Below are 26,975 nucleotides of genomic sequence, written 5' to 3'. Positions count from 1 at the left end.
CCACCGAAGTCAGCTGCGGCGTACCTCAAGGATCCTCGCTCAGCCCCACCCTCTTCAACGTCTACATGAGCCCCCTCGCAGCCGTCGCACGCCAACACAACCTTAACATAATTTCCTACGCCGACGACACCCAGCTGATCCTCTCCCTCACCAACGACCCCGCCACCGCTAGAGCCAGCCTACACGAAGGAATGAAAGACGTCGCCGAGTGGATGAAGAACAGCCGCCTGAAACTGAACTCAGACAAGACGGAAGTCCTCATCCTGGGATCATCCCCCTCTGCCTGGGATGACTCCTGGTGGCCCCCTGCCCTGGGCACCACCCCCAAGCCAACGGACCACGCACGAAACCTGGGCTTCATCCTGGACTCCTCCCTCTCGATGACCAAACAAGTCAACGCCGTCTCGTCATCCTGTTTCAACACCCTGCGCATGCTCCGAAAGATCTTTCGCTGGATCCCCACCGAAACCAGGAAGACGGTCACCCAGGCACTCGTCACCAGCCGATTGGACCACGGGAACACCCTCTACGCAGGAACCACAGCCAAACTACAGAAAAGACTCCAGCGCATATAGAACGCCTCCGCACGACTCGTCCTGGACATCCCCCGCGACAACCACATCTCCGCCCACCTGAGAGACCTGCACTGGCTCCCCGTCAGCAAGAGGATCACGTTCAGACTCCTCACCCACGCACACAAGGCTCTAAACGACCTGGGCCCCAAGTACCTCAACAACCGCCTCACTCTCTACACGCCCACCCGCCAGCTGCGATCAACCAGCCTCGCCCTCGCCACCGTAACACACATTCGTAGAGCCACCGCCGGAGGAAGATCCTTCTCCTACCTGGCGGCCAAGACATGGAACTCCCTCCCCATCCACCTACGGCTGACCCAGGACCATCTCTCCTTCAGGAAGCAACTCAAGACCTGGCTTTTCGAGCAGTAACGGACCCCTCCCCCCCAGCGCCTTGAGACCCTAGCGGGTGAGTAGCGTGCAATATAAATTGTTTGATTGATTGATTGATGTACGGCACACATATCGCGGTAGCTACCGCCTGGCTCCTGCGGTGTGTCCCTGCCAATGCCCAAGACACAATCGCGGTAGTGAAATGCATATACACATAGTCAAATGGCGGTTGGCATGCTCCGCCACACAAATCACGGTCATTCATTGCAATGTATGGCACACACATCATGGTAGCTACCGCCTGGCCCCTGCGGTGTGTCAGCGCCATGGCTCATGCCCCCACAGCCAATGGGAACCGCAATCGCGGTAGACTAATGCAGTTTTGAAAATAGCAGAAGGGGTGCTCCGCCACCGCGGGGCCGGTCACTGGATGCAATTGAAAGATGCACCACCGCGTTAGCGACCGCCTGGCCCCTGCGGTGTGTCAGTGCCATGGGCCATGCCCTCACAGCCAATGGGAATCTCAATCACGGTAGCCTAATGCAATTTTGAAAATCGCGGTATGCGTGCTCCGCCACCGTGGAGACGGTCATTGGATGCATTTGAACAAAGCTGACCTGGAACACCAATTGCAGCAGCTCAGAACCACTGAAACTACCCCAGGGGGCTATATATGTGTGGGAGAGAGCCTCACATTTCCACAGCTTCCAGAGCCCGCTGCCTGCCACCCCTCACCACCAACTGCTGCTGCTGCTCCTGTCTCCAGAGCCTGCTGCCTGCTACCCCTCACCACCAACTGCTGTTGCTCCTGTCTCCAGAGCCTGCTGCCTGCCACCCCTCACCACCAACTGCTGCTGCTCCTGTCTCCAGAGCCTGCTGCCTGACACCCCTCACCACCAACTGCTGCTGCTCCGGTCTCCAGAGCCTGCGGCCTGCCACCCCTCATCACCAACTGCTGCTGCTCCTGTCTCCAGAGCCTGCAGCCTGCCACCCCTCACCACCAAATGCTGCTGCTTCTGTCTCCAGAGCCTGCTGCCTGCCACCCCTCACCACCAACTGCTGTTGCTCCTGTCTCCTGGACCCAGTGATGGTGAGGACTGAGTAGATCAGGGCCTGCCCCTTCACCACCGAGGAGCTGGAGGTCCTGGTGGACGAGGTGCTCACACAGTATGGGAGGCTATATGGTGCTCCAGATGTCATGGTAAGTGTTTCAGAGTGGAGGTGAGAGTGCAGGGAGGGCACACATGGAGATCATCTGCTGCAGTATGTGCCTGAGAATGTGGGGTTGTGTCATATACTGCGTAGTATGCTGTCTCCAGGGGAAAGGGGTGTGTAGCCAATTTCACACGTTTCCCTGCATGAACATCAAAATTGTTGGGACATGTATTGTTTTGTCAGCCAACAGTGACACAGCAAGTTGGTTAGGCAGGAGACCGGACAGAAATTGCCTGTGTAAATGGATGTGTGGATCCCTGATGTTCTTCACAGGCTCATCTGTGGTCTTACCAAGGGTGTACGTCCAGAGGGCACGGATAGAAGTGTGTCTGACTCAAAATCACATCATGTATAGTTCAGCACTATGCTCAGGACTTAAATGCCAGAGGGTGACACTCTTGGTGGTAATTCGCCTATAACACAGCAGAATGTCATATATTTGTACTGAGCCACTACCATTTCCACCAGCATGTGTACTGACTTGCATGTGTAGGCACTGTTTATGCTCTCAATTTGTCCCTTCCTGTGAACTTACTGATGCCCCACGTTGAACCTCAGTGTGAGCCCACCTGGCATGCACAGTCACTGCCCAATCTGACAGGGACACATCACTGTATAAACATAGTGTAACATATGGTTTGTTTGCTAGACTATCCATCAAAGAGCCATCTCTCACCTGTAGAATTTTACACAACAGGCCTTGTGAAAAGGGTGTGAAATTGTGAGATCATGTCCCTAAATGTGACCTCCATGACACAGTGGGCCATTCACAGGACAAGGACATTGAGGGATGCACAGTGTTGGACACAGTGAGACTATCCCGAAACATGAATACCAATGTGATGTATGTCCTGCTCACCCTCGAACTGGATAGTAGATGTGGGCACCCTACACATTGCTTTTTATGCTGGCATCCTTCATGTGTATGAGATGGGTAGGTACTGTGTCCACACTCATATCTGCATGCATTTCCTTATGTTTACCCCCATGCTACTGTACCATGTTAGATGCTGTATTGTCTCTGCTAGACATATCTGTGATGTTGTGCTGAGTCGGTATCATGCTCCTGTACTGAGTGAAAGTGGTACATAACCCTGTGTCACAGGATTTTTCACCCTCTTGTCTCCCATGCTTGCAGCTCAAAGTCCACCAGCGTAAGGCCGTGTGGAGGGCCATTGCACGCAAGGTGCGGGCTCTGAGTGTCTCCAACCGACGGCGCACACACTGTCACAAGAGGTGGGATGACAACTGCCGGCACAGCAAAAATGTGGCAGAGATGATGCTGGGGCTGCTACCTCGGACTGGCAGGTTGGTGCGCAGGAGCATAACACCACTAATGGCCCGTATCTTAGCTGTGACACAGTTTGAGCTGGATGCACGTTTGAAGGACCATCAGCAGCAAGCTGGGGGTGAGTATTCCTTGAAGGGTGACTTTGGTTGTGAGTGGCTGCATGTGTTCCAAGCCTGTGCCAGTGCTGGTCTCTGTGATGTTGCTAGTGTGATGCAATGGCTTATAAGTGGCCTCTGTGTTGGGTGCAGTTGCCATGCCTTTTCCCTAGCTGTACCTTCTCATGTAATTGGAGTAATGGCACTTGACATTGCATTCTGAGTTGTAGCCTTCTGGCATCATCTGCATTGGGGTAGTCAGGGACATCCCAGTGAAGGGAAAGGCCGTGTGTCGCATCTGAGTGTGAGTGTTACTGCACAGGGTGGTGTGCAACATGGGTATGTCATCATCTTGTTTGGTGCTTTGCTTGCTTATGATTGTTGTGCTAATGCCACAGAACTGATCCTACGTCTCTATTTATTGCAGCATGTACCCGGGCTACGGGACAGGGGACTGACACCAGTGGTGAGGCATCAAGCACAACTGCTGCACACGAGCACACTGACACTGATGTGACCTGCGCCTCGTCGGAGGACAGGCGTCTGCTTGAGGAATCACAGCCAGAGACACCAACCTCTACGTCATCTGACGCCAGCGGTGACACATCTATATTGGCGGGCACAGGGAGTGGGACCTCTGCCTCCTCTTCCACCACAGTGTCCAGTGCCCACCCTCCCATCTACTTCCACTAGTGCTGCCCGTGTTCGCACTAGTAAGTAGGGAAGTGTGTCCTTTCTCCCAGGCACCGCTGCCCCTGTCTCCCCTGCTGCCATCAGTGTTGAGTCTGTGGACCTTTTGCGCCAGTTGTGTGTGGGCCAGACAACTCTCATCAACGCCTTCCTAGACCACGACAAATAATTAGCACAGGTTGTTGCTTTCATGGAGGGTATGCATTCAGACGTGGGTGGGCTACACCGGACTGTCCAGTCTTTGTCCTCCGCAGTGACGGCATCCATTCAGCTGGCGCAGTCTCAGAGTCCAGCTCCAGTCCCTTTGTCAACCCCCCTGCCAGGGGCTACATCTGACAATGGTGACCACACACCACAGACCTCAGGCCCACGATACATCACCCAACAGCAGCAGCCCAAGCATGGCCGAGCGCAGACACCATCCCCCCCAAAAAACCAAAGCCACCCCAGAGCGCAACAGCAAAAGCCCTTCAGGCAACACTCAGGGGCATAAAGCCAAGAAGCAGGCCTCAGGCCCACATGCCTCAGAGGCATCCCAAGCCAAGGACTCTCCTGTCCCAAAAGCGTCTCGCAAAGAAAAGCAGTCAGTTCCCGTTCCTGCTGTGAAGCTGGTGCTAGCTAAGGGTCCACATAAGAAGGCCACTAAGGCAGATTTACCCACAACCTCAACTCCCATCCAGAGGCCTGTGAAGCAGGGGAAGGAGGTCAGTGTATGGGGTTCACGTGGCAAACATGTGGTGGAGGGGAATAGGCAAGGCCAGGCCAAGCGTGCCTCAGGGTCCAGCAGGTCCCCAGAGGGAGACCCACCGGCTGCACCTGATGCAACTATGGTGGTGAGTGTGCCTGTAGTGCCCGCAACACTTACCACTCCAACCAAGCTTCCCTATCGAGTCCCCAAGAAGTGGAAGGGCAACCCTCCACAATCTCCAAGACACACTGTGTTTCACGGCAGCATGACTACACCTCCACGTGCCACCTTGCCACCCGGTCCAAGCAGCCCTCCGGCTTCCTAAGCCACTGATGCCTCTACCTCCGCTGGTCCTCACTCTCCCAGGTCCAGTCCTCCAACTGTCACGATAAGCCACCTCCCAGTTCGACTGACAGCCAAGTCTGAGTCCAAGTCCCCCTCACACACCTGCCTCTCCCACAGCGATGCCTGGACTGCCCATGGTTATCCCCCCAAATGTTTTGCTGACCATGGCAGTGTACAGTCTCACCCATTCCCTGTGCAGGATCTAATGCACACATGTGCCTTCTCTGGACTTTGGACTGGCCTCTGGACTTGATGTTGTCTCCTGTGTTTAACCATTGCATGTGCAGGTTCTCGTGTGCCTCATCTGCACCTTGGACTGGCCACTGGCCTTGATGTTCTCTCCTGCATTTAACCATTGCCTGTGCAGCTTCTCATGTGCCTCATCTGCACCTTGGACTGGCCACTGGCCTTGATGTTTCCTGCTGTTTGCCCATTGACTGTGCAGCTTCTTGTGTGCCTCATCTGCACCTTGGACTGGCCACTAGCCTTGATGTTCTCTCCTGCATTTAAAAGAGAGAGAATTCCCTTGATTCTACAATTTGTAGAGCATAAAGTACTATGTCAGAAAAGTCCATGTGAGAATTATTTTATTTAAAAATATATATTTCTTATTGTTAAAACAGATAAAATCACAAAACATTTCATAATACTTCAAATCAAATTATTAAAAAACATCATACAGTACATATCAATCCAATCTAATTATCATTGAACAACATAACACAATTATGACCAGCATAATATTGAGACAGACACGAATGTAAGATCCAATTACTCTTCTTTACAAATGCACATCACATTGGACTCAAAATTACAGCTTCTTATACATTGGTAAATCAGTATTTGGTTTATCTGTATTGGTCCTTTGATTGTGCTTTTCCACAGCGTCGACGCGTTTCGATGGCTTTAAACTGATAATACCATCTTTATCAAGACCAAACAATTCTGTCTCCCACCATAATTAGTATTATTCCTTCGGATGGGGTGACATTTGTGCGTACTCCTGGCTCTCTAAATAGAATGGCAGGTTTTGGCAAACTTCCGTTCTACTGCCTTCGTTATTTGATTAATAGCGTATTCCACCTTATCTTTTGATCGTTGTAGGGGACTTATTTTCTCTATTATACTTCTTCCTTCAATTTTAATAAGAAGTTCCCGCACCATGAGGCTTGAATTCCTCTTCTTAGTTACAGCGAGTCTTTGTTTCACTGTCTGTCCTCCGTCGTATGTGTTTTCGGATCTGCACCTTGGACTGGCCACTGGCCTTGATGTTCCCTGCTGTTTGCCCATTGCCTGTGCAGCTTCTCGTGTGCCTCATCTGCACTTTGAACTGGCCACTGGCCTTGATGTTCACTGCTGTTTGTCCATTTCCTGTGCAGCTTCTCATGTGCCTCATCTGCACTTTGTACTGGCCTTGCTCTTGTCTACTTTTGGTGCTGTCACGGTGTCCCTGGAGAGTGGGCCCCACAAGCCAAGCCAGACGTTGACGCTTTAACTCTCCTCCGTATACAGGAATGGCCTGGCCCTTTTAATTCTGCTTGGGACCAGCCGGGGGCTGTCTCAGGAGGCGGGAAGTCGGACCCTCTGCACCTATCAGGAGTCATCACCGAGGCTAAAGAGGTGGAATGAGAACCAGGAAGCGCACAAGCCGGAAACCGAACTGGAGAAGCCGATCGAGGAAGAAGACCGGAGGAGCAGCAGCTGGGTTCCGAAGCAACCGGAGGTCCTAAGGTACAGGAGAAGATGCCGGAGAAGGGTCCTACGCCAGGAGGCCAACGACACCACACGTCGCCCCTCCAAGCTCCAGGAGGAGTGTGGCTGGAGCAGGTATGTCGGCGTTTACGGGGACTTTATTTTACACGGGGAGGGAACGGGTAGTTTTGTGAGGGTGGGCACCGTTTTTTTCTACACTAAGTACACATGGTTGCAGTCTGGGTGACCCCTCGCACAACCGCTTCCTTGAGATAATGCGGTTTCACTGTATAGCCCACTGACCTGAGGTTCTTTTTTTTGCATACAACAATCGGACGTTTGCTGCCGGAGCTGAAACCAAGCCAAAGCCGTCCCACCGTCAGAAACCCTGTGGATAGCAGAAACTGTTTTCCTCGATTTTTGTCTTCTCCCTCCCCCTCGGATCCCAATAAAAGAAACTCCATAATGTATATTCTGGTCTCTCCCCCTCATTTTGTGTTCACCTCTCCTGTAGGAATACAAGTTCAAAGGGGCCTGTGACAACTTGGTGTCAGAAGTGGGATACTGCAGTCTGAAACAAGATGGAAAACCTCATCGCCCAAATGAAAGAAGGACAAAGCAAGCTTGAGGTTGCCATGGAAAGAACCACCAGCCAGGAGGAGATGGACAGGGCTGTTTTTACCTCAGCGATACAGACTCAGGCGGACAACCTCACAAAATTGGCTGAAGGACAATCGCAACTAATGGTAGCCCTGGGGCAAGGGAGAGCAACCAACGCACCTGGCACTGTGGTCCCCTTACAAAAATACGTACCAGGGGACAATCCTGTTTCTTTCTTTCTTAATTTTGAAAGAGCCGCAAGGGCTAGTGCTTGGCCTGGAGATCGCTGGCCGTTCTATCTGGCCCGTTGCTAACCGGAAAGGCACAGGCAGCATACCAGATGGCCAACAGGGATGGGACTGCTGCCTACGACCATGTTAAACAATTTATTCTGGACAGACTGGGCATCGACGAAGAGGCCCATTGTCTAAGGTTTAGACAAGAAAGGGGTATGCCGGGTGACAACCCGAAAAAGTTGTTTTATAAATTGAAGGACGCCACAGACCACTGGTTAAAACCTTTGGAGTCCACCCGTGAGGAAATCATGGACAAGAGTTACCTCGAGCAGTTTGAGGCTCTGCCCTACGGTACGCAACTGTGGTTGCGGGCAACATGCCGATCTGACCTTAGCACATGCCATAGAGATGGCTGCGTCCTATTCCAGGGCCCAAACCCGAACAACCATGAGAGAATGTTAGAGTCGGGGATCTCTGGTTGGCGCAAGGATGCCCTTGTGTCAAGCAGGAACCCTCTCCTCCACGTCAGGGCGCAGGATAACCCCTCGCGAATGACCCTTGCTCACCCTCTAGGTGCGTGGCGTGAGCAGCCAAGGCGATTCCTCAGGCGTTGTTGGTTAAGCACTTACAATCATACACACAGTAAATACATCAATCCCCCCAGAAACGGACACCAGACTTGGATATATATGAAAATACGCTTCTTTATGTAAAAATAAGGATATATATCTCAGCAGACTTATCACAAGACCGATAACGTTTTCGCTATGCCACCAGGTTGTAAAGCAGGCAAATGTTCTTTGTTCGTAGCTTCAAATAGATACTTTGCAGTCTCTTGCAAATGGTCCTTGTGGTTCCAGTACTCACAGAGATCGGCTCCTACGAAAGGGGAAATAAGGCGTTGCGGGCCCCGAGCCCGATACTGGAACTTCTTTCGTGATGTGGGGAGTCGGCACCGGTCGGTGCGACTCTCAGCTTGGGAAGTGTTCTTGGGTCCTCAATCAGCAGGTGTGGGCAAGTAGGCAGGCGCGGCCAGCGACCCTTTAGCACGGCGGTGCCGGAGGGTCTCCACAGCGGGGGCGGCGCGGCCTGAGATGTCCGGGGATAGTGAAGCGGGGTCGCAGGGCACAGTCAGTGCAGCTGGATGACCCGGCGTAGATCACAGTCGTCGGACGGCTTCCGGCGGGAGGGGTGATAGCGCGGTCAGCGCGCTCCAGTAGCAGGCGGTGACAGGGATGCAGGCGGCCTGGCCCGGGGACAGAGAGCGGCTCTGGACGGAGCGGGGCTCTCACGGGTTTGAGGCAGGCAAGCTTCTGAGTGTCACGGCCCTAGGAGGGGCGATGAGGGGCGCAGTCTCTTTCCAGCGGGATGCACACACGGCTCGAATTGGAGGACGAGCAAAAGCACAGAGAACCCACTGGTCCTGGGGTTCAGTTCAGGGGGCAAGCTCAGATCAAGCCCTTGGAGAATGTTCAAGCACAAAGTAGCAAAGTCTTTCCAGTAAGTCTCTTCCTCTCCTTTCTCAGCAAGGCAAGCAGCAGGCCAGCTCCTCCAGCGTCTTCTTCTCCTTCTAGTCGGGCAGAGGTTCTTTGTGGTAAACAGGATTCTGATTTCTTAGGAGCCAGGCTCCTACTTTTATACCATGATTCTTTTGTTCTTTAGCGCCAGGGGGCCTAGGCCTGGCTCAGTCCAGTTCTGGAGCACTTTGTTATGGTGACTCTGCTCTTTCCTTTCAGCAGCAGGGCAGAGACATCAGCCGCTCCACAGGGGGCGGCGCCGGCTTTGTGGTGGCAGAGCACAGGGCTATTCAAGAGTCAAGGCGTACTCCTCCCACCCATCCAGGTGTCACCTCTCTACCCACCACCTGGCAGCCAACCTGTCTCTGGGGATCCCCCCACCCTGCTCCTTACTGTTGTCAGGCAGAACACACACACACAGCAGAGGCGGACTGAGATGGTCAGGTCAGTAAACACTAACTTTCTAAAAGTAGTATTTACAAACCCAGGATACCAAAATAAACTTGACTACAAGAAGTATTTTACCATCCTGAGTTCAGGCATACTAAACTTGACACTTCTACCATGCTCTCTGAGTCCACTGGGGTCACAGCGTTGGCGTGATCCCGGCAGCCCATTCTGGCCTATGGAGAGCAGGTAGCCTTCAATAGTGAAGAACGAAAAGGGCTGTAATTCACTACTAAGACATGCCACACACATCAGGGCATGTCCTACCTTATGCCTACAATGCACCCTGCCCGTGGGCCTACCAGAGGGGTGGCTAATATGTAGGTAAGGGAAGGTTCAGGGACTGGCAAGTGGGGGCACTTGCGCAGTCAGCGCGACGGTCCGGGACCGCGCACAGGGTCTGCGGTGGCAGACCCTAGACACACTTTACAAGGCTGCTTTCTGTGGGTGGCGCAACCAGCGCTGCAAGCCCACCAGCAGCATTGGCATTCACAAGCCCTGGCACCCCTGGTGCACGTTACTGGGGACTGACAGTGAATCCAATAAACCAATCATGGACATCAATTACAGGTACACTTTACCTCGGGAGCACTTGCACTGCGGCACGGATTAGCCGTGGCGCAGTGCCCTGAGCAGACAACACCAGCAAAACAATCGAGGCACACCATCAAAAAGTGGAAGGGAAACTCACGCCAAGGTGCCAGGTCTAACAGGGAACCAGAGAAACAACCTAAAATTCCGCGAGCGGGAAGACCCGTGAAAAGAACTGTAAAACTGAAATACAAGCCACCCAAGCCAAGATATGAGAAGACAGAGGCCCCTCCTACCTCAGGGCCTCAGTGTTTTGAGTGCGGGGAGTGGGGGCATATTGCAATGTACTGCAGAAAGAAAAGGGAAAAGACAGAGGATGATCCTATGGATTTGAGCTATCTCACTCGCTCCATCCTGTATTCCCAGGAAACTGGGCCAGTCTTCTACGTGAGTGTTTATTTGAATGGCCAACCCATAACTGCTTTGCTAGATTCAGGCTGCAAACAGTCAGTGGTTAGAAAGGAACTCTTGTCCTCTTCCTCCTTACTTCCCAACAAGTCAGTCAGAATAAGGTGTGTGCATGGCGATTCGAAAGACTATCCCTTGGCCCGGGTTACCCTAAAAACCAAGCTCTGGGTTGGGGTTCCGATAGACGTAGGGGTTTTACCTTATCTCCCTGAGCCCTTAATCATATGGACAGACAACCCCTGTTTTCCTACCCTCATGCTAGAAACCCTGGCAAAACCCACAAAGGCTGACAGACCTCTCAATAGCCTCCTGACCTCGGAACCTTGGGCCATCGACACCCATTTTAGGACGGCCCAACTCAATGACGCTACCCTCAGCAATGCCTGGCAGAATGCTAGAGAAACTCAGCGGTACCAGCAACGGGTATATCCCGGTTTCCTTGAACAAAACGGGCTTCTATACAGGGTGGCCAAGGACGGTGAAGAGCCCCAGTTGTTGGTACCAACCGAATTCAGGGACCAGGTGCTTTTTTTTTGCACATGCTCATCTCGCAGGGCACTGTGGCGCCGAAAAAACAGCACAGTCCATACTGCGAAACCTCTTCTGGCCCGGGGTCTATGCAAGGGTATGGAAATTTTGGCAGGAGTGCCGGATATGCCAGAAGAAAAACCCCTACGTTCCACCGAACGTTCCATTGAACCCTCTTCCCATTATCGGCAAGCCTTTCGCTAGAATAGGTATGGACCTTATAGGACCCCTTCCCAAGTCTCGCCAGGGTTATCAGTACGTCCTGGATATAGTAGATTACGCCACAAGATATTCGGAAGCCTTTCCCTTGAGGTCGGCCACATCCACCACGATCGCCCAACAACTAATCGAGGTCTTCTCCAGAATGAGGTTTCCCCGTGACATTGTCATCGACCAAGTGACTCCCTTTGTGGCAAGGCTGATGAGACAGATTTGCAAGGAACTGAATAGTCACCACATAAAGACGTCAGTGTACCATCCCCAGACGGAAGGGCTTGCAGAGCGCTACAACGGCAATCTCAAGCTCACCCTAAAGAAAACGCTCACTGGGGATGGGAAACTGTGGGACCAGCTACTACCCTTAGCACTGTTCGTAATCTGAAGTCAGACCCAAAGTAGCCGTTGGGTGCCACCATTTGAGCTACTATTTGGTCGGAAGCCCAGAACACTGCTTGAGATCACGAAAGAGAGTTGGGAAAAGGAGGGAGTTCAAGAGGCCCAGTCCTTACTAGATTATGCGAACCAGATTAAGTTACTTCTGCATAAACTGAGAACCCTAGCTCACGAGTCATTAGAAGAGGCCCAATGAAAACAAAAATACTTCTACGACAAAGGGAGGAAGTGGCGCGAATTATAAATCCTCCTTCCTTCGTCCTCACACAAATTGAGAAACGAATGGCAAGGACCATTCCAAGTCATAAGAAAGATAGGCAAAACCACCTATGTCCTAAGCCTCTCTTCTAGAAAAGACCAAATGTACCTTATAAACCTTCTAAAAAAAATGGCTGGGGCCTCCACCCACTCAGACGCGCAGTGTATTTGTCGTAGAAACCCAGGACCACACTGTCCATGATACCGTAAGCAACACTGACTTGACTGACAGAGAGGGCGAAGAGCTCTGACTCCTCCTCCTTGGTCATAAGGAAATCTTTTCCGACCAACCTGGTAGGACCCATTTGACGGAACATTCGATCTCAACTCAAGAAGGAGTAGTGATCAGACAAAAACCTTACAGGGTTCCCGAGGCCCGATGACTCGCTCTCCAGAATGAGGTCTCACAAATGCTCAAAACAGGTGTCATAGTGTCCTCTAGGATTAATTGGTGCTCCCCAATAGTACTTGTTCCGAAACTGGATAGCAGCATCCGGTTTTGTATTGACTTTCGTGCAATAAACCGCATCTCGAAACAGGACTGTTATCCCCTTCCCAGGCTTGACGAGCTAATAGAGCGCCTTGGTGAGACCCGTTACATCTCAACGATTGACCTCACCAAGGGCTACTGGCAAATACCCCTAAATCCTGCAGACCAAGAAAAGACGGCTTTCGCTACACTCGATTGCCTATACCACTTTACCGTCCTCCCGTTTGGGTTGCATGGGGCGCCGATCAAGTTTCCAGAGGCTAATGGATACGGTGTTGGCACCTCACCTGTCATACACCTCTGCCTATCTTGACGATATTGTGGTATACAGCAATTCGTGGCGAGAACACATGCAACATCTCCAGGCCATCCTTACCGAGCTCGGACTTGCTCGTTTACATATCAATGCAAAAAAGTCTAGGTTCGCTTTTCAGAAGGTCAAATATTTAGGATATGTTTTGGGGAAGGGACTGATAGAACCCCAGACAGAGAAGATAAAGGCCGTCCAGAACACCCCCTTCCCTACTACCAAACGTGACTTTAGGGCCTTCCTCGGATTGGTCGGGTATTACCGACGCTTCATTCCCCAGTTCTCAGAGGTCGCTGCCCCCCCTCGCGGATCTTCTAAATAAATCAGCCTCTCCCTCCCGGTTACGTAACCCCTCGGCCCTTGAAGACCAGGCCTTTCATTCCCTCAAAACTGCCCTGACGAGCTTCCCGGTACTAATGGCACCTGTTTTCTAAAAACCCTTTCTTCTCCAAACAGATGCCTCTAGGGTGGGTATCGGGCCAGTACTGTCACCGCTTGATAGTGAGGGAGCTGAGAGGCCTATCGTTTATATCAGCAGGAAGCTGTTCCTGAAGGAAAGGGTCTATCCCACGATAAAGAAGGAGTGTCTGGCTGTGAGATGAGGAATTGAAAAACTGTGCTTCTATCTCGACGGTAGACCCTTTGTTTTATACACAGATCATGCTCCCTTGACTCTGCTACAACGGAATAAAAGTTGCAACGATCGGGTGCTGCTATGGTTCCTGGCTCTGCAGCCTTTCCAGTTCGAGGTTCGTCACCATAAGGGGGCAGAGCAGGGGAATGCTGACTTTCTCTCCGGCTATCCTCTTTCCCCCGAACGGGGAAATCCAGGGGGGAGGTTGTGTCACGGTGTTCCTGGAGAGTGGGCCCCGCAAGCCAAGCCAGCCGTTGACTCTTTAACCCTCCTCCGTATACAGGAATGGCCCTTTTAATTCTGCTTGGGACCAGCCGGTGGACGTGTCAGGAGGCGGGACGTCGGACCCTCTGCACCTATCAGGAGTCATCACCGAGGCCAAAGAGGTGGAACAAGAACCAGGAAGCGTGCAAGCCGGAAACCGAACTGGAGAAGCCGATCGAGGAAGAAGACCGGAAGAGCTGCTGCTGGGTTCCGAAGCAACCGGAGGTCCTGAGGTCCAGGAGAAGACGCCGGTGAAGAGTCCTACGCCAAGAGGCCAACAACACCATGCATTGCCCCGCCATGCTCCAGGAGGAGTGTGGCTGGAGCAGGTACGCCGGCGTTTACTGGGACTTTCTTTTACACAGGGAGGGAACGGGTAGTTTTGTGAGGGTGGGCACAGTTTTTTTCTACACTAAGTACACATGGTGGCAGTCTGGGTGACCCCTCGCACAACCCCTTCCTTGAGATAATGCAGTTCCACTGTACAGCCCACTGACCTGAGGTTCTATTTCTTTTTTTTTTTGCATACAACAATCGGACGTTTGCTGCCGGAGCTGAAACCAAGCCAAAGCCGTCCCACCGTCAGAAACCCTGTGGATAGCAGAGACTGTTTTCCTTGCTTTTTGTCTCCTCCCTACCCCTCGGCCCTAGAGGAATGTGGTGGCCGTTGTTCTTGTTTGGATCCCAATAAAAGAACCTCCATAACGTATATTCTGGTCTCCTCCCCCTCATTTTGGGTTCACCTCTCCTGTAGAGGTACAAGGTCAAAGGGGCCTGTGACAGGTGCCTATCAGTGTAATATGTGAATAAAGACAGTTACTCCTGTTGTCTGCTTTGTCGGTGTCCTTGCTGAATAAAGGGTTTTCTGTGTGGGTATTGTTTACTGTGACACATGCTCTGTATGCCACTTCAACATTGCCAATGGCTTGTTTCACTTTTTCAGGTTTTTGCACAGGTGACAGGCACTTCAGTTCTTCTGGACTCTGAGGCTTGGGGGTGCAATGACGGTGGTTTGTGGTGAACTACTGTTATTATTATCATTCTATGGTCAGGTTAGCTATATTTTACACATCATGTTTGTATGCACTGCCAGCACAAAGTGGGATTCTATCCACAGGATTGCCGGAAGGCTGGCCAGGGTCATCATGTCTGTGTGATCATTCTTGATGTGTGACCAACACTGCTGGTGTATGCTCATCTTGTGACGGCCAGTCATCCTAGTCACAGGGGTCAATTTCAATATGTGAACTTCGGTGGACAAGAAGTGTGCAGTGTGAAGGGGGTGACTTTGTCAGTGGAGTTGATGCGTGTGTGCCCCTGCAATGTCAACTGCACACGTGTCAGGCAGGAGTTGTGTGCGTGTTAGTTTGATTTGCCAGCCCCGTGCTTGTGATTGTGTGCACATGTGGGAGTTGTAGGTTGTGCAGTGTGCAGTGTGTTGGTGTTTCCTTGCACTTCTGGGGGACACCTACTTATTGTTGGTGCCAATTGTGAGTATGCAGAATGTGTGGCAAGTCAGTGTTGTGTTTTGTTGATCAGCCATGTGTCTTGATCCCGTTTGTACTCACTATGCTGTCCTGCTCAGCCACACTGACATTGTGGGGGTGTTTTCTCATGCATTGCTGTCACTTGAGGCTTTTTTTGCTCCAGTATGGCATGTGGGGTGTGGAGTCATAACATTCCCTATCTGTGCTTCTGATGCCTACCCATTGTGAGTGTGCACTCCATGTATTTGTGTATGGTGCACTCCTCACCTGTCCACTACTGACATACACACCACTTCACTCTCATGTCAGCTGTCCCCTTGGGTTGCCAGTGTGAGTGCCTCCCCACCACTTCATTTGATACACTATGCTTTGTGGTGCTGATGTGTGCACAGGACCAGTGTGCCACTAAGGGCCATTTCCAAATTGTTTATATGTGATTTTCTTGTACTGTTTTGCAGCCATGGTTACTCATATGCAGTTCCACTGTTTGTGCTGCACAGTCCTCTACTAATGTTGTTTTCACCTGGGTGTCCCAGACTTGTGCATCTGTGGGTGTTGGGTTAGCTGTATGTGTGTTTGCTGAGGTACTGCTTCCCTTCCTGAGAGTGATGTCTGTGTGCTGTGCTGATTAGTTGGGGGGGGGGTTCATGGTGTGTCACTCATGTCTGTGTGGAACTGGTATGTTTTGTGTGCACACACTGCTTGTCGTGCATGCAGTGCTGTGGGTGTATGTTGCCTGGTGTGCATCACCTGATGTCCAGCTGTATTTGCAATGTGATATATGGGCATGGGCATCTGTTGTGTGTTTGATGTGGATGTGTGCAGTGTTTGGGCTGTGTTGTGTCTTGGAGCTGACGGATGCTCTGTGTGTGATGTTCTATTTGCATGTCAGTGTGTGTGTTTTGTTGGTGTGTTGTGATTCATTCAGATATGTGTTGCCAGTGTAGTGTGCATTACTTGTGTGTCTGTCACATGCACCTAGGGATATTCTTATTCCTGGGCTTGTTTTGGGTGCATCATTGGGGGTTTCCCCTCTGATAATTGACCTGTCACTTGTCAGGATTGTGCATGAGCATGTTGACTTGTTGGGTTGTGCGGTATGTCTGTCTGTGTTTCATTATAGGCCTATTGCTCCCAGTTTGTGTCCATGATTGTTTTGAGATGATGTACTTCTTGTCTGTGTTGGGGTATGTTGTCTGTGCATTGTTTCTGCCTGTTGAGGTTGTGTTCTCCTGTTCCGATTGGGCTCCCATTGCCTTTCCACAGTTTTGCTGTACAGGTCAGGTATGGGCTTGTTGTACTTCTGTGTATATTGTTAGTGAGTTTTGTGTTTGGCTGTTGTTTTTGTGCCAGCATTGGCTCAGGCATCTCTGAGTGTGTGTGTCTATGTGTGTGATGTTTGTGGATGCCCCCCAGGGAGTGTGATTTTTAGTGTACTGACTGGACATTATTGCCCCCCCCTTCTGTGTGTTTGACACTGGTGTTGTGTGCTGCAGGTGTGAGGTTGGGGGGCAGGGGGGATATGTAAAGGATCCTACTTGTGTTCGACAGTCATGGAGAGTAACAATGGGCCCTGTGTGTTGTGCTGCTGACATACACCTGTCAAGTAGTTGATTGCAGATGTGTGGCTGTTCACTGTTTGACTTCAGTGACTTCCTTTCATCCCTGTGCCTATACATAGTTTGCCTTGCTGTCTCCCTGAGTTGTTGCACAGAGGTGACTGTGGTTTGATTTCAATCACTGTGTGATTAGATGGGCTAAACGTGTTGTTATATATTCCTTCTACTGCATGTGATGTACACATGCTTAGTGGTTGGCTCCTTTGCCTTTCAATTGTGTGCACCTCACTTTAGCTTTCCTATTTGTTGTCCTCCATTGCTGCTGACATCTGGTCTGAGTATGTGGCTGTGTGTCAGTGTGGGGTATGTCTGTGTGACTTGACAGGCTGTGTGTCCAGTTGAATGATTGTTAATATTCTGTGTGAATGCTCATTGTGCTTGGACTCAGTTTTCTTGCCATGAGTGGTGTGAGGGTTTGCCCTGGCCCTGAGCTTCTGTGCTGTGTGCTCCTCTGCAGCCCCACCTGCTGAGACTGTCTCCCTGGTTGTTTGGTGTGTGTTGCAGGGTGTGGGTTCACCTGGCTGGTTATTGTGCATGAGGCAGCACAGGAGGGGCACAGAGCAGGTCTATTAATGGGGGGGCTAGTGTGTGGAGGTGTGCCCCTATGATCTTTGTGCACTGCCCATGCCTGGCGCTGGCCCTGCCTTCTGCATTGTTCCCATATTTTCCCACGTCTTCACCGCTGCAATGACGTGACCGGGACATTGCTTCAATATCGCGGTTGGTGGGTGATCTGTATGCGGAGGGGTGTTTTTGTGACAGGTAGGACATGGGTGGGTACACTTGTGGATGTGTCCTGTCTCCACCAGGGTGTCTGGTGTGGACAGGAAACGCAGATCAGCCCACAAGTTGTGTGCTGTGCTTGTGTGCGGAGTTGTGTGTTTGCGTACCTGCGGCAGGATCCGCGACGGTCCATGACTTGCTGGTAGTGTATCAAGTACAGCACCGGGAAGACGTGTAGAGCTGGATCAATTGCGGTCGGGACGGGGTGGAAGGGACCGGGTATCTGTTTTCCCGCTCCGCTGTGGTGCTTCCGCCGTCTCTGGTTGGGCGGTTTCTTCGCTGCGTTGCGACTGGCTGTTTGGGGCATCCTAATTTGTACGGCACACAGGACGTCATTCCGCACAGCGGTGGGTCTCCATGGCTCCCACCGCCGCGGTGACGGGCGCACTTTGATGGCGGTTCGCGTCGCACCGCGGTGGACGGGAAATGGGCTATGCTTGGCTATACTAATATGGCTGGCATGAGGACCGCTACTGGAGTGCGGAAAAGGGCATTTTCCGCCACCTCCAGCACTGCGTTGGTGCCTCCGCCCGCCATCCTATTGGGCCCCTAAGTTTGCAAAAATATATATAAATGTATACATGTACAAAATGTATATCTGAAAAATAAATGTTTTATTTGTTTCTCTATGTCTAACAATATATATTAAATACACTTAATAAAATAAAATGTTATCTCTTTTCATTAATAAATGTTTGAAAATAAACATATCAATAAAAAAATAACATGTTTCATGATTTGTTATTTTTTTAAACTTTGTATATGTGATAAAATATGTATGTTACATCAATGTACTTTATAAAATAATTTGTTTTAGTAATTATTTATAATAATATATTTTTATTAATTCAAACTATATTATTATTTTTAAACATTCACACCGTACACTACATTAATTCTGACAAATTGCAAAACTGTAAACATATATATTTTACTATTCCTACTCCAATTTCTATTAAGTCTGGGAAAGTGCTAGACACTAAACATATATAATTTACTATTCCCACTCCAATTAATATTAAATAAGGGAAAGTGCTGGACACTAAACATATATAATTTACTGTTCCCACTCCAAACTATAATAACTTTGAGAAGGTTCTGACACTAATTATATATAATATACTATTCCCACTTCAATCTATAATAATTTAGGGTAGGTGCTGGACACCAAACATATATAATTTACTATTCCCACTCCAATTAATAGGAAATCAGGGAAGGTGCTGGATACTAAACATAGAGGGGCAGATTCCGATCCGGGTCGGAAGGGCACCGAACGCGATCCGGCCGGAAAAACTACGAACCGTATGCGTGTTTTCCGGCTGACTCGTACAGCTGTACGAGCGAGCAAGTATGATGCGAGCTACATGAGATTCACCCCCCGAGTCGTTTCCAGGTGCGAACTGCTCCGTACGTGTCGGTCGGAAGCTAACCGTGGCGTGCAATGGATGCGATTTACAACCGAGCCAGTACAATGCATGCGTCGGACAGCCTGTGCGAGCCGGAGTGTCCGGCTTGCAAAAGCTCCCGGAGTCGGACTTCGGGTGTCCGCGTCCGACCCCCTGACACCCGCAGCCCTACGACTCGGACACAGGGGGAGACCTATGGGTCTTCCCAACACAGGCATGTACGGTGCGGATGGCACCGATGCGCGCCCACTGTAGGGGGCACACTTGTTCGAGACGTACCCATTCAGTCAATGGGAGCGCATGTACGCGTCGTACAACTGGCTCCCATTGACTTCTATGGGAGTCCGACCGAACCGAGTCCGACAGCATGCGTGCGCATCGTACTCGCTCGGTCGGACTGTAGGGGTCCGGCTCAGTCGGAAAACACTCCGGATCCGACTCGGTCAGAGTGCTTTCCGACCCGGATCGGAATCGGCCCCATATTATTAACTATTTCCACTCCAATTATTATTAAATCAAGGAAGGTGCTGGACACTAAACATATATAATTTACTATTCCCACTCCAATTAATATGAAATCAGGGAAAGTGCTGGACACTAAACATATATAATTTACTATTCTCACTCCAATTACTATTAAATCAGGGAAAGTGCTGGACACTAAACATATATAATTTACTATTCCCACTCAAATTTATAGTAAATCATAAAAGATTCTGGTCACTAAACATATATAGTTTTATATTCACAATTACAAAATCTAAAATTATTAAAATGTGTTACTCCGTATCAAATGTATAAATCATATTCATAATTAAAAATAAATCATACATTTTAAATTTGAAATAGTAAACAAAAAATGTAAAACATCTTTCCATTGAAACAATATTTTTAATAATTATAAAATCTAAATCATATTTGTATTAATATATTATCATAAATATATATTTTATTGAAATTCTAAAAAGACTAGCAAATTTAGATACATAATTCAATAAAATTATTTAATATCTATTATTTAAAAAAATCAATTTCCAAAAATATTTATATATTTTTTTCAACTTAAGAAAATGTATCCCCTATTAACACATTAAATTAATTTTAAAAAAATCAAATTCTTACCCCCAAAAAAATTTCAATTAATTTTTATAAAATAAAAGAAAAATACCCACCTTTATTCGCTATAAACACAACATCCGACTCCTAAGAAACAATTTTGATTACATTTTTTTAAACTGAAATTTAAAAAAAAGTGCATAATTATTTTTTAAACACTCCCCACCCTTATCCCCTATAAATTTAACACCCCGCTCCTAAAAAACAAATGTAAATTATTTTTACAATTTATTTTTTAACAAATGTTTTAAAACACTACCTACTCTTATCCCCTATAAACCCAACATCCCACTCCTAAAAACAATTTAAAATTAATTTTATTGAATTGAAATTTTAAAAATAATTTATAACAAATTTTTTAAAACACTCCCCACCCTTATCCCCTGTAAACCCAACTCCTAAAAAACAATTTAAAATTAATTTGATTAAATTGAATTTTTTTTAATAATTTTGAACATATTCTTTTAAACACTCTCCACCCTTATCCTCTTTAAACCCAACATCCCGCTCCTAAAAATCATATTACAATTCAAAACTTTTATAACATTAACTATTATTATAACATTAACAAACATATACCAAATAAAAAATAATATTAAAACGATATTTTTGCATAACAATATTTTAACAAACGGCATTTATCACAACAATATTTTTTACAACATGCAATCGATATTTTGTACTGCGATATATTTAACATCGATATTACCTACTTTCGATATTAAAAACTCAATATTACATATAGATATTAAAATTTCAATATTATGTCTACTTACCGGCTTTTTGGCAACACCAGCTCTAGCCTCAGGAATTTGCAGTGGTTAGGATCAAGCCCAGCAATATCTTGCGAGGGGTGCCTACAATCTCCTATCTGGTTGCTACTTTCAAATTTCGTAGCATATCCCTCCAAAAAGACGCCATAATCGCACAACTCCATACAGAAAATCTGCCCCTGGTGTACCACAGTGCGGGCACCTGTCTGACCGTGAAGGATAAATATCATGAAGGGTTTTAGGAGAAAGGTATGCCTGGTGTACAAAATTGTACTGTACGAGTTTAAAGCGTGCACTTGAGCTCACAGTGCGCATCTCCATGTGTATCTTGTGCCATTGCTGTGACGTTAGCTCACCCCCTAACACCTTCTCCCATCTACTGTGTGCCTTTGGGGTTATTTCAGTCCAATCCTCTCATAATGCCCTATAAATATGCGCTATAAGTTTTGCTATACGTTTTCATCCTCCAGCCAGATCCAGCAGCTTGTTCCTTGTAAGCGGATAATTGTTATTCAGGAAAACGGGGCCTTGTGCGCTGTGATTGATATCTTGTTTTATTGTAAGGTACTGACCATGTCCTAAAGTGAACGAGTCGACTATGTCATCCCATGGGATAAATTGGCACCCAAATACAGGCCACCCAGGACATCAGTGCCCACCTCTTGCCATTTCTGTATTGACATCATTTTTGCTATGTCCGCAAACAGTGTGGGAACCCACAGCAGCATGTTTTGTGCATAAGGCACGCAACAAAGTACCTTCGTAACCACCTACTCCTAGATGTGTCCCACCTGTTGAATCAAGAACGGGTATGTCCTGGAAATCCGTGCACAGTGTATAAGCACCTCCGGAAAGGCATACCTCCCACACGAGTCTCTCAGCCACTTAAAAAGGAGCCTGCCAAACAAACTTGAATGAGCCGACATTCCCCAGTAATACCATCTTGCTCCTCCAGCGGACATGTCTAATGTCCAAGACCTTACAGATCACTACAATAATTCCATGATGAACATTCTAGACTTGCTTTTCCCCTTCAGCTAAAAGGAAAGTCCACCAAAGACTCCAAACCATGGTACAATGGTAGCTTAAATGCAATTAAGCTAAGACAAGCTGCACGATTATGGAGCTTCTGACTAACCTCAAACACCTCAAGAGCTTGAGAGCGCTGAAGAACAGTTATAACAATCACATCAGAAGCTTGAAAGCAAATTTCTTTAGAATCCAACTAGATAATGCCAGAAATTGATCTGGAAAACTGTTCGAACTTGTCAGTCAACAAACCTATAGGCAATCCAACTCTTTCCCAGGTAACCTCCATCATAAAAAAAACTCACATAGAATCACAGAGACCTAAACAACTTCCCTTCAATTGCCAACATCCCAACTCTAGCAAAGCTCCTGGAGAAATGTGTCTATGCCCAATTATGCAACCACATAGCCAAATTTCAACTCTTAAACTAATTCCAATCCGGCTTCCGCTAGGGCCAGAGCTTTGAATCAGCAGTAACACACACAGTTGACGACGTACAAAAAATTCAGAATCAGAACGAATCCTGCCTCTAATCCTCCTAGACCTCTTGTCAGTTTTAAACACGGTCAAACATAACAGCCTCCTAGACTTACTGGAACACAGGATGGGGCTGTCAGGGTTTGTCCTACAATGGTTTGCCTCGTTTCGCCACAACAGAACTCAAAGAATCAAAGTTAATCAGTCCCTGTCCAGTCCCACACTGGTCACATTAGGCGTCCCACAGGGGAGTTCACTCTCACCTACTCTCTTTAACCTATTCATGGAACGTCTAACTGAAACTTTAAAATTTTCTCACATCCACTATCACATGTATGCTGATGACACCCAGCTTCAGTTGAAAATCTTCTCCCCGAGGATATGAGGCCTCTCAATATCACTCTACAAAAAAAACCATAATTGCCTGACCTGCAAACACCTGAAACTCAAAGCTCTCAAGACGGAATTCCTCTTAATTGCCCCTCCAAAACAGTCACGCGACATTGAAGATTGGCTCTCAACTATCTACCACACATTATAAATTCCCCATGATCACTCGGAATAACGCTGGAAAAGAACTTGAATGTGCAGGAGCACATAAGTACAGTTACCAAAGCTGTGAACTTACAAATGAACATCATTAGGAAAATAAAGCCCTTCCTCCCCTCGATGACTTCAAGGCAGCTGTTCAAGCTCTGGTAATTCCAAAGCTGGATTATGGAAGTGCAACGCTGTGTGGCTTGTCTAGGCACAAGCTCGCTCCACTAAAAGCCTCTTTTAACTCTGCTGCAAGGCTCATCACAAGATCTAAAAGAAACAACCACATCTCTCCCAATCTGAAATCTCTAAAATGGCTCCCATATGAGGCAAGGATACAGTTAAAAATTATGTGCATGAACTATAAAGCCCTACACTTCAACACTTAAAGTTATCTTGTACAAAAACTGCAGCTTTCTGGCAGCTTCAGATCCTCTAGAACATGGGTACTCACAAACTTTCTCTTAGGCGCCAAATTTACAGTGTGGTTTGTGGCTGAGGGCCGCACCGGTGGCGGCGAGGTCAGTGGAGGAGGGGGCGGGCCCGGAGGTTGAACACAGGCCCCTGCATAGGACGCCTTCGTCCACTGAGCCACCAGACCCGGCATACACACCTCTCTCTCGCTCTTGCTCTCTCTCTCTATCTATCTATCTCTCCCTCCCTCTCTGTCTCCCTCTCTCTGTCTCCCTCTATCTCTCCCTCTCTCTCCCTTACTCTCTCTGTGTCTCCCTCTGTCTCCCTCGGAGTCCCTCTGTTTCCCCTTGTCTCCCTCCATTTCCCCTTGTCTCCCTCCATTTCCCCTTTTCTCCCTCCGTTTCCCCTTGTCTCCCTCCGTTTCCCCTTGTCTCCCTCCGTTTCCCCTTGTCTCAATCACTCTGTCTGTCTCTCTCTCTCTGTCTCCCTCCCTCCCCTCTATGTCTCCCTCCCTCTCCCTCTCTCTGTCTCCCTCCCTCTCTCTCCCTTCCTGTCTCCCTCTGCCTGTCTCCGTCTCCCTCCCTCTGTCTGTCTCCATCCCTCAGTCTGTCTGTCACCCTCCTCCCTCTGTCTGTCTCCCTCTCTCTCTCCGTCTCCGTCTCCCTCTCTCACTCTCACTCTCTCTGTCTCCCTCTCTCTCTCTTTTTCTCCCTGTCTTTCTCTGTCTCCCTCCCCCGGTCTGTATTCCTTGGTCTCCCTCTGTCTTCCACTGTCTGTCTCTGTCTCCCTCCCTCTCTCTGTCACCCTCTCTCTCTCTCCGTCTCCCTCGCTCTCTCTCTCCCTCTCTCTATATTTCTCCCTCTCTCTCTCTGTCTTCCTCTCTCTCTCTCTGTCTGTCTCCTCAGTCTCCCTCTGTCTGTCTCTGTCTCCCTCCCTCTATCACTCTCCGTCTGTCTCCCTCGGTCTGTCTCCCTCCCTCCCTCTGTCTCCCCCTGACTCCCTCTGCCTCCCTCTGTCTCCCTCTTTCTCTGTCTCCCTCCCTCTCTCCCTCTCCGTCTCCCTCCATCTCTATGCCTGTCTCTGCCTCTACCTGTCTGTCCCTGCCTCTATCTGTCTGTCCCTGTCTGTCTGTCCCTGTCTCCCTCTCCGTCTCTGCCTATATCTGTCTGCCCCTGTCCCTGTCTGACTCTAGCTGTCTCTGCCTGTACCTGTCTCTGTCTGTCTCTATCTGTCTCTGCCTCCTTCTGTCCCTGCCTCTATCTGTGTCTCCATCTGTCTCTCTCTATGTCTCCCTCTCTCTATCTCTATCGCTGTCTGTCTCTGTCTGTCTCTACCTCTATCTCTGCCTCTATCTGTCTCTGTCAGTCTGTCCATGTCTCTATCTAGCTCTGTCTGCCCCTGTCTCTATCTGCCCCTGTCTCTATCTGTCTCTGCCTCTATCTGCCTCTATATGTCTCTGCCTCTATGTGTCTCTATCTGTCTCTGCCTCTATCTGTCTCTGCCTCTGTCAGTCTGTCCCTGCCTCTATATGTCTCTGCCTCTATCTATCTCTAGCTGTCTCTATCTACCTCTGTCTGCCCCCGTCTCTGTCTGCCCCCGTCTCTGTCTGCCTCTAATCTGGCTCTGCCTCTAATCTGGCTCTGCCTCTAATCTGGCTCTGCCTCTAATCTGGCTCTGCCTCTAATCTGGCTCTGCCTCTAATCTGGCTCTGCCTCTAATCTGGCTCTGCCTCTAATCTGGCTCTGCCTCTAATCTGGCTCTGCCTCTAATCTGGCTCTGCCTCTAATCTGGCTCTGCCTCTAATCTGGCTCTGCCTCTAATCTGGCTCTGCCTCTAATCTGGCTCTGGCTCTAATCTGGCTCTGGCTCTAATCTGGCTCAGCCTCTATCTGTCTCAGCCTCTGCCTCTGTCTGTCTCTGCCTCTGCCTGTCTCTGCCTCTGTCTGTCTCTGCCTCTGTCTGTCTCTGCCTCTGTCTGCCTCTGCCTCTGTCTGCCTCTGCCTCTGTCTGTCTCTGCCTCTGTCTGTCTCTGCCTCTGTCTGTCTCTGCCTCTGTCTGTCTCTGCCTCTGTCTGTCTCTGCCTCTGTCTGTCTCTGCCTCTGTCTGTCTCTGCCTCTGTGTAACGCCCTGAACGTCTCAGGATCGTTTAACAGACACGATAATGAGGACGCAACCACTTGTGAAGGGTTAGTTATTTTAATGAAGGCAAAAACAATACAACGAATAAACAAAAGTTATAGTCACTGGAATCCTCCAGGCTAAGTACGTTACCAGCCCACAGCACGGATGGTCCTAACCGTCCTCTGCATATACGCCGATCCCGGCGTATGCCAACAGAGGGCAGAAATGAAATGGCCGACAATGCCAATCGGTAGGCTGTGAGGGGCACGACGAGTGTTGGGGAGAATCGAGGAGTCAGGGAAACACCCAGCCGGGGTCTCTACCTGAAGGGAGCAGCCGCTCAACCTCTTCCTCAGACTGCACCGGGACGCGGAGTCACCTCCTGGTGATGCGTCACCGATACCCCAATCAAAAGCAAGAAGACTGAACCGAGAGCAGCCGCTCGATCGATCCTGTGGACTTCCGAGTCTGTAACGCGGCAAACACCTCCTGGTGTGCGTTACAGCTGGCAGTCCCTGTATCTCTGGTCGGGCTGGGAGTTACGACTCCAACCAGCAAAAGCGCCACTGCGCTTTGACTCAGCCGAGTCAAAAAGCGAAGCTCAATGGTTGACCGGTAGAGCTTCCGGGTCCTTCACAGGTGACGATGGGGCAAGACACGGCCCAGGGAGTAACGACTCGACCTACCTCCGTTCTTGCCTTACTGGAGCACCACTCCGGAACACTGCTCTTCACGAAGCAGGTACGTCGGTGTAAACACAATATCCGACAGCCTTGTACCTCCCGGTTCCTCCCTTTATAGGGCGTGTTTTCCTTGAGTTATGTAACAGCTCTCCTGTTTACATAAGGGCGTGTTTTCCCTTGAGTTATGTAACAGCTCTCCTGTTTACATAAGGGCGTGTTTCCCCTTGAGTTATGTAACAGCTCTCCTGTTTACATAAGGGCGTGTTTTCCTTGAGTTATGTAACAGCTCTCCTGTTTACATAACCTCTCAACCGCTAAGCATCCTGGGAGATGTAGTCCGTTTACGCTGGTTACCGTTTTCCTCCCCTCGCATGACAGGAATTCTTGACACTCTGTCTGTCTCTGTTTATATCTGTCTCTGTCTGTTTCTGTCTCTGTGCCTCGGGCAGTGCACACGTACTGCATCTTCATGGCCCCATCACCAGCCCAGAGACAGCACCCCACCACCCCCTGCCCCCCTCTCCCTGTGTAATGTAAAAGCCAGCTCGTTTTCTCTCTGAATTTGCTGCTTCGCAGGTTTGGGTCCCACCACTGGGCCTGGGGTCACATCTGTCGCTGGCTTTAATTCTGACTCTCACCCGAGCTGTCAGATCAAAGCCACCCTTTGGCACCAGTCACCCGTCCATTTAGGTATGCATGCATCAATTA

The 26,975-nt window shown here is 49.3% G+C and overlaps 1 protein-coding gene across 3 annotated transcripts in view; it reads right to left on the bottom strand.

The window, feature by feature from the left end:
- The window catches only part of LOC146822505 (uncharacterized), a 146,499-nt gene that overhangs the window by 49,866 nt on the left and 69,658 nt on the right, over window positions 1-26,975 (bottom strand). The window contains exon 3 of one of the 3 annotated variants that reach the window (XR_014963321.1): window positions 5,417-5,732. The exons of the other annotated variants lie outside the window; for them this stretch is intronic. The gene's annotated coding sequence lies outside the window, so the exon portion shown is untranslated. The remainder of the gene's footprint in view (window positions 1-5,416; window positions 5,733-26,975) is intronic. 3 annotated transcript variants of the gene reach the window in all.

The sequence above is a fragment of the Triturus cristatus genome, chromosome 6, assembly GCF_964204655.1.
Source record: "Triturus cristatus chromosome 6, aTriCri1.1, whole genome shotgun sequence".
Taxonomy (NCBI): Eukaryota; Metazoa; Chordata; class Amphibia; order Caudata; family Salamandridae; genus Triturus; species Triturus cristatus.
This window is presented reverse-complemented; position numbering and strand designations above follow the sequence as displayed.